An 8,564-nucleotide genomic window follows, 5' to 3' on the forward strand; every position below is an offset into this window, starting at 1 on the left:
GACGTGCTTCAGCGGACCATAAAGAAAGAGCTCCCGCTGTCACCTCAAGGAATTCGGTCCTTAACAATAGAGCGTCAACCTGTGCCCTACGACATGATCTTGCTCCTGGGGCTCCACGGCATATGGAAGAGCAGAATGGCGGTGCGGCATGCTGATGTTGACGCACGCAATCCCCGAGAATACTTCATTGAAACTATCAAATGGTTAAGAGAATGTTACAAAAAGATAAATACTGATGGGGAATGGTTACCAGTTCTGGACAATTTGGCCGCGCTCAAAACTTTTTAAATTAACCATCGCGACGACCTTCAGCCAAGCCTGGCTGATAGGCTTTTAGCCCCTTCATGTTAAGCAATGTGTATCATATGTAAACTGGCAATAAAAGAATAAAAGAAAGTCTGCGTAGTTGAGCGGTTAGAGCGCCGGGACTTGTCGTCGCGGCATGGAAGTTCCCTGTTCGAATCTCGGCGGAAACTTTTTTTTTTATTCTGCGCGTGTTTTTTTATTTTTTAAGTGTGATATTCGTTTACTAATCATCCACTAGGACTACTGCGCCTTACACGGTTTTTACTGTTTGCCCCACCTGTTGGGTCGACAAACCGGAAGAAAAAAAAGATTACGGTAAGCCAAGTTAACGCCCTACTACAATCGTTTCATAATGTTCATTAAAGAAAACCAAGATCAAGCGAAGTTAACGCGCAAATACGAACGTTTCATAATGTTCATTAAAAGGACACCAAGATTACTGCATCGGTATGACTTTCACAAAAAGTGAAAGCCGTTTACAAATCCCTGTAACGCCGAATTGGAGCGCAGCTCTTGAGGAGGAGGAGTGAAGGGTACTGAGGGGAGGGTAGACCCCTCCCCCTTCTCCTCCTCCTTCCCTCATTCTTTAATATGCTCCGGGGGGGGAGTCACGTGACTTCGGGGAGGGGGTCACGTGACCTCGGGGAGGCGTGACCTGGGGGTGACCTCAAGGCCACGTGACCCCAAAGGTGACCCCCACGTGACCTTGGGGTCACGTGACCTGGAGGGGTCACGTGACCTCGGGGGTCACGTGACCTCGGGGGGTCACGTGACCTCAGAGGGGTCACGTGACCTCAGAGGGGTCACGTGACCTCAGAGGGGTCACGTGACCTGGGGGTCACGTGACCTTGAGGACCTTGGAAGGGGTCACGTGACCTTGGGGGTCACGTGACCTCGGGGGTCACGTGACCTTGGGGAGGCGATCACGTGACTTGGGGGTCACGTGACCTTCAAAGGGTCACGTGGGGTCATCTTGGGGTCACGTGACCTTGAGATGACCTTGGAAGGGGTCACGTGACCTCGAGGGGTCACGTGACCTTTAGAGGGTCACGTGGGGTCACGTGACCTTGAGATGACCTTGGGAGGGGTCACGTGACCTTGGGGGTCACGTGACCTTGGGATGACCTTGGTTACGCCGACGGCGACGCCGACGCCGACGGCGACGCCGACGCCGACGGCGACGCCGCTCAAGCCGGGAACGGGCCCCTAAGAGCTGCGCTCTAAAACGGGGCCGAAACAAGCATCCTTTCCCAGCAACTACAATTTTATGTGTTTTTAAATATACAACCCTCTTGCTACGACTCTTTTCAATAACAGGAGGCGCCTATTTAGTACTAATACACACTGCAGTGGGCAAGGCGACAGCAAGCCTGACATGTCGCATGAATGGTTTTTTCCTTGTACGCAGTTTTGGCTGCCGCTACTGCTGTCGCACCACAGTTCATCACCAACGGAGGACACGCGCGGACACAACCAACTGGGGACCATCAGCCTACAGGACTACGCGGCAACTAAAGTGCTCGTCACCCAGATTAAAGCATCACCTCGTCACCGAGTGCACAATGACAAGGACTGCAGTCACGTGTTTGATCGGCAAATCAAAATCCTGGGAGGCACTTCAACTTCGGCCTTCGGGGCTATAAAGGCACAGCTGCACGGATCAGCGATCAGTGGGCAAGGCGACAGCAAGCCTGACATGTCGCATAAATGGTTTTTTCCTTGTACGCAGGTATGTGGCAAATTTGATGATTACTCGTACCGCTCAGATGACCGTTGTTTACTGCTATTGCCTTGCCCAAGGCGCGTGAGACTGCTCCTTGTTGCCATTGCTGATTGTCGCTGGAGAGCACTCGTACTTTTAAGGGGAGGAGATGTCGAAGAAAATCCTGGCCCAGATAGAGATACAATGCGGGAAATACTGGAAAGTCGGAAAGAGATGGCGGCTAACATATCAACATTGGTACAGGGTCAGAAAAGCTTTGAAAAACGATTAGAGGCTGTTGGAACGTCTAGTTCCAAGATAAAGGATCTCAGTAGGGAGCTAAATGACACACAAGGAAAACTAGTGAACTTAGAAGCGACCGTAGTAAAGCTCAAGTCAAAGATCGATGACTTTGAAAATAGAAGTAGGACAAATAACTTAGTAATCTACGGAGTAGGAGGAGTCTGACGCAGAAACAGAGCAACATTTGTTGGAAAAAGTGGTGGAAGGCTTCTTTAAATCAAAAATGGGTGTTGAAGTTAAATCACCGTCTCAGAAGGGTTGCTAGGGGTAAACCGAGACCAATAATCTTGCGCTTTGGAAACTACAATGAAAGGCAAAATATTCTCAGAAATGCTGAAAAATTAGAAGGAACGCGCATATTTATTAACGAGGATTTTTCGAAAAATGTTAGAATGATAAGGAAAAAACTGGGACAGTGCGAAAGAAAACAGGGAGAGGGGAGAGAAGGTATACTTATCGTATGATAAATTGAAGATTAATGGAGTGACTTACGCATGGGAAGTGGATACAAACCAGAGAGTTGAACTTTACTCAGCCAGAGAAGTACCTTCACCCGAGCATGATAATGGACAGGCATCTGATTTCCCACAGGCAAAAAGTGTCCTATTTATTAACCTTAATGCAAGAAGTATCGTAAATAAAACCCTCGAGCTAGAACATATTTTAATGGAGCATGACCCCAATGTAGTAGCTATCACTGAAACCTGGTTAGACTCGTCTGTGACAGATTGAATTGAATTGAATTGAATTTGAATTTAATTATCTCTTAACATTACACTGTGAGATGGGACGCAAGGGAAAAAGCTGCGTGGTGCAGCTTGAGGGCCCCCTGCGCCCCTACACACGACAGCAGTGGGCAGAAACAGAAGAACATTAAAAAAAAAAAAAAAAAGTATACTGACACATTCAACGTAATGGGGCACTATGCATATTTAGTGAAAGGAACAGTTACACAATTCTTACACAAAATGTAGATCTAACAGATGAAGGACATCGATCAATTTTTTCTTGGGGGTTGTTTCTATAGAATTATTATTATGCAAAAGAATGTTGAGATGAAGCGGTAAGTTATAACATAATGATTGGGCGCGATAAGATGTGCGGCAAAATGGCAATGACCAAGCGATGTTGTGACGTATGTTATATGCGGGTGTGTGGCGATTGAGTTTAAACATACTTAACAGGACATCATTGCTAGTCGCGACAGCACTCTTATACATACACAACAATTTGAAAGCATAAAGAGAGGTTGACTTAATAATACTGAACTTGAAAAAATATTGTTCGGTATGCGTGCATTATGAGACATTCGCAATCAGCCTTACTGCCCTTTTTTGAGCAAGAAGTAATTTGAGTTTGTTTTGTTTTGTGGTTGTTCCCCAGATGATATGACAGTAAGTAATAATAGGTAGTAAAAAGGCATTATAAATGAGGATTTTGACACTTGTCGGAAGCGAGTATCTATGGCGACACAGTACACCAATTATCTTGTTCATTTTCATGCGTGTATGTTGAATCTGTGCATCCCAGTTAAGCGTCTCGGAAAACACAACGCCTATGCATTTCATCGTTGGTACGATAACAATCCTGCTTTGTCCTAGTAGAAGTTTAATATCTTCAGATATTACTTTATTCTTCGTTCGAAATATTATAGCTTTAGTTTTGTTTGTATTAACCTTCAAGTGATTTTTTTCGGACCATTGGTGCAAGTATGAAAGGAATTGATTGCCACATGCAGACAACTCGCCAACCGTTTTTCCTGTTACAAGCATTGTAAGATCATCAGCATAGGCAATAATATTTACTGAAAGGGGAGCATAAAAAATATCATTAGCATATATCAAAAATAACAGAGGGCCTAAAATACTACCTTGCGGTACACCAGATGACAGTTTCTTTAGCTCTGATGAGAAGTAATTATGTGATACCATCTGATTACGGTGCATTAGGTAGGAGTGAAGAAGTGATAAACTTACGCCCCTGATCCCATAATGATTAAGCTTATATGTTAGCACGTTATGGTTGAGTAAGTCGAATGCTTTAGAGAAATCTACATATATTCCAAGCACTAAATGTTTTTCTTCAAATGCGTTGATTATTATTTCTTTTTGCTGACCGAGTGCCATTTCCGCGGATCGATTTCGTCGGAAACCAAACTGGTTGTCTGACAAGACAGCATGTTTGGTTAAAAAAAAGTTAATTCTATGATATATGATTTTTCTAATCCATTGACAACACTGGAAGAATGGAAATTGGCCTGTAATTTGACAAATCAGAAGTAGGACCGCCTTTATGTATAACGACGACTTTTGCGACTTGCATTTGTTTTGGAAATACGCCAGTGGAAAATGAAAGGTTGTATATATGAGTTAACACTGGGGCCAATAGATCGATGACGTATATGAATGGCTTGATTTGAAACCCATCTTTATCTTTTGCTTTATTGTACCTGAGACTTGTAAATGTGGCAATTACTTCGTTTTCTGACGTTGGGAATAGATATATGGACTCTCGGACACCTGGTGCCTGGCATGTGTAGTCACCAGGCGTGTCAGGTGGGCTACATAGGTTTTTTGTGACGTCAATAAAAAACTGATTGAACTCATTACATACCTCTTTTCCGGTAATTTCCTAACCATCCTTTACTACTGAGGTGACCGGTACCCTGGAGCTTAAGTTCAAGACTTGGTTTAATTGGCTCCACTGATCACGTGCACTTTTACCTGAATTAAAAGAGAATAGATTGCAAAAGTATTCACGTTTTGCATTCTTCAGCTCTCGATTCAGCCGATTGCGGTATTTTTTATATGTACATAATTTCGCAGAATCGCGAGATTTGATAAATTTCGCATATAGTTTATCCTTTGCTTTTATTTTTCTGACGAGCTCGGGCGTGATCCACGGTTTTTTATTTTTGTGTTTACGATAGCATATAATGGGAAAGCATTTTGCATAAGCTGATTTCACTTTTAGCATTAGAGCATCATATGTGCTGTCAGCGTCTTGTAGGGATAGCACGTCATCCCAACTGATGGCACGTATCGCGGTTCGAAAGTGCTCGAGGGTATTAATATTAACGCGCTGATAAAACGTGGGACCTAATTCAGAACTATGATAAAATGGCGATACGGTGATGAAGGAAAACACGAGGAGGTGATCACTTACGTCGGATAGAACCGTGCCTGCGATTGAGCCATATTTCGCCGCGTTAGTTATGACAAGATCTAGAGTTGTCGCTGTTGAAGGCGTAATACGAGTTGGTACTTCGATAAGATTAATAAACCCATAAGAATCCAGCAAAGTCATGAATTCTATTTGCGCTGCACTCACGCATTGCATGTCGATGTTCATGTCTCCGGACAAGTAAAGGATTTGTTGATTGATTGACACATGATCCAAAAGAGCCCCAAAGGCGCCAAAAAATCTGTCTAAGTTTCCATCTGGAGGCCTGTACAATACGGTGAACAAATCGTTGTTACCCTCTACAGTCAACATTTCATAATCTTAAGAGATACAAGTAAGACTGCCATTAACCGTGACAGTGCGTGAATTAAGGATTTGAATTGAAACACCTCCCCCTCTTCGGTTGGTTCTGTTAATGTAAAAATGTGAGTAGTCATTGAAAATATGATACAATAATACCTCCCGGTTACGTGCTCTATCGAAAGGACAGAGAAAGTAGAGGAGGGGGTGTTGCTCTAGTGGTCAAATCTTGTTTAAATTCTTCAGAAATCGAAAGGGCTCCAGGCATAGAAAATGTATGGTGTAGCATCAAAATGGAAAAAAAGTGAGTTAATTGTGGGAGTACTGTATCGACCCCCGCAAATGCCATGTGGATATTTGCAAGAACTAAGTGAGTTCCTCTTTAAACTGAAAGTAAGTTCCAAGAAGGTTGTTTTAATGGGTGATTTCAATCTCAGTGGAATTGACTGGGTAACGTTAGGATCTGGGGACCACGAAGTATCATGTGCTGAGGAACTTTTAGATATAGTTTTCTCACATAATTTAACTCAAATTGTCAAGGGACATACCAGAGTACAAGGGAAGTCAGAAGCTCTTTTGGATTTCATATTTATAAATGAGAACCGTATAAACCACGCGTAACCAAGATTAGCCCGGGAGTTTCGGACCACAGCAGTGTACATTTTACGTTGTCCTTAAAGCCTATGCTCAGGAGAATTTAAATTACTTCGTATAAAAACTTTGAAAAAGCCAATGACGAGTCGGTTATTGATCAACTTAGCCTGAACTATGATAACTTCGAGCGCCTAGCTAGCAACCCGTTGATAGAAGTGTATGACCTATGGCTCAATTTTAAGGAAATGATACTTGAATGCACTCGTAAGTTTGTCCCTGTGGAAATAAGAAAGAAAAACTTGAACAGTCCTTGGATTACAAGGGACATAATCGACCACAAAAGACGATTATCAAGGTGTAGAGCAAGAGCACGCAAAAAACGCGACGGGTTCCAGCAGGCGAAAATACAGTCACTGTGCAAAGAGCTGAAAGCAAAAATAAAAACTTCGAAAACGATTTTCTTTAATGTAAAAATGCAAAACTTTTTGAGATATTCACCACAGAAGTTTTGGCGACAATTAAAACCAAGTAAAAAAGTAATTACCCAAGTGATAGTAGAAGTGATTGAGGACAAGACTGAAATTGCGAATTGCTTTAGCCAATATTTTGTCAGTGTTTTCTCCGCTGATAATAATATTTTACCAACATTTTGTTTGTTTGAGAATGTGCCCCCAATCGAAGACGTGGAGGTCTCAGAGGAAGGAATTTTTTCACAGCTACTTCTTATCGATCCAAAGAAAGCCGCCAGACCGGATGACATTCATAATCAATTTTTAAGGCGTTATAGCAAATGCCGTTCAAAATATCTCACGATCATTTTTAATAAATCGCTTTCAGATGGGTCCGTTCCCAATGACTGGAAGCTGGCCAAAATGATACCTATTCTTAAGACTGGAGATGCTTGTAAGGTCACGAATTATAGACCCATATCATTAATATCTACTTGTTGTAAAATACTTGAGCATGTTGTTTCGAAGCATATAAGGATGTTTTTAGATACCTACTCTGGACTTGATGAAAAACAGCATGGATTTCAAAAAGGCCTGTCTACTACAACTCAGTTAACAGAATTAATTCACGATTTTTCTTCGACCCTTGACAGAAGAGGACAAATTAATGTAATTTTTTTAGACTTTCAAAAAGCATTCGATAAGGTAAACCATAATAAATTACTTTTAAATCTCAGGCATTTACTAAAAAACACGAAAGTTCTGCGATGGATAGAAATGTTTTTGTTTTGTAGAAGGAAATTTGTGAGCATTGATGGCAACGCTTCTATGCCTCGCGGGGTCGACTCGGGAGTCCCCCAGGGTTCTGTACTTGGGCCCCTGTTATTTTTGGTTTTTATCAATGACGTTCTTTGCGATATTACAGTAAAGGCACGACTTTTTGCTGGTGATTGTATATTGTATACATACATAAACGATGATTCTGACCATGTTGAACTAAACGACTGTTCGCAGAAAATTAGCAAATGGTGCGAGATCTGGCAAATGTCTTTAAATACTGAAAAAAACTGTTTGCATGTCAGTAACACATAGGAGAGTTCCTTCTGCGTATAACTACTACCTGAAGAGTAAACCATTGTCTAGGGTGGATGAATTTAAGTATTTAGGAGTAACAATAACCAGTGATTTAAGTTGGAACAAACATGTAAGTAATATAATAAAAAAAGCCACAGCTAAACTTTGGTCACTAAGAAGATCATTAAAATTGGCAACCACTGAAACTAAATTGCTAGCTTATAAAATGCTAATAAGATCTAGATTGGAGTATGCTAGTGAAGTTTGGGATCCCCTGTACCAAAGGTTTAATATTGAAATTAGAAAAAGTTCAAAGAATGGCACTGCGTTTCATTTTTTCGAAGTACAGAAGACTGGATTCACCAACTGAGCTTTATTCTAAGGCAAGTATCTCCTTATTAGAAGAGAGGAGAAAAAATAAGCGTTTAAAAATGCTTTTCATGATTTTAGATGGCACACTGCAGATTGATAAACATAGATTCATCAAACCCCATCTATCTAGAATCACACGTAATAACCATAGTAGGACAATTGAAGAGCACAGATTCACCAAAGAATGTTTCAAGATTTCGTATTTCCCTCGGACGATAAGGGGATGGAATAAACTTCCTGAAAGCGTTGTTAAATCCAAAACTGTTTTGGATTTTATAAAG

The 8,564-nt window shown here is 41.7% G+C and overlaps 1 pseudogene; it reads left to right on the forward strand.

Moving 5' to 3' along the window:
- The first annotated feature begins 1,681 nt into the window (after positions 1-1,681).
- Positions 1,682-5,485, forward strand: LOC115326055 (annotated as a pseudogene).
- The last annotated feature ends 3,079 nt before the right edge of the window (positions 5,486-8,564 follow it).

This window comes from Ixodes scapularis, unplaced genomic scaffold (assembly GCF_016920785.2).
Source record: "Ixodes scapularis isolate PalLabHiFi unplaced genomic scaffold, ASM1692078v2 PGA_scaffold2__306_contigs__length_199485367, whole genome shotgun sequence".
NCBI lineage: Eukaryota > Metazoa > Arthropoda > Arachnida > Ixodida > Ixodidae > Ixodes > Ixodes scapularis.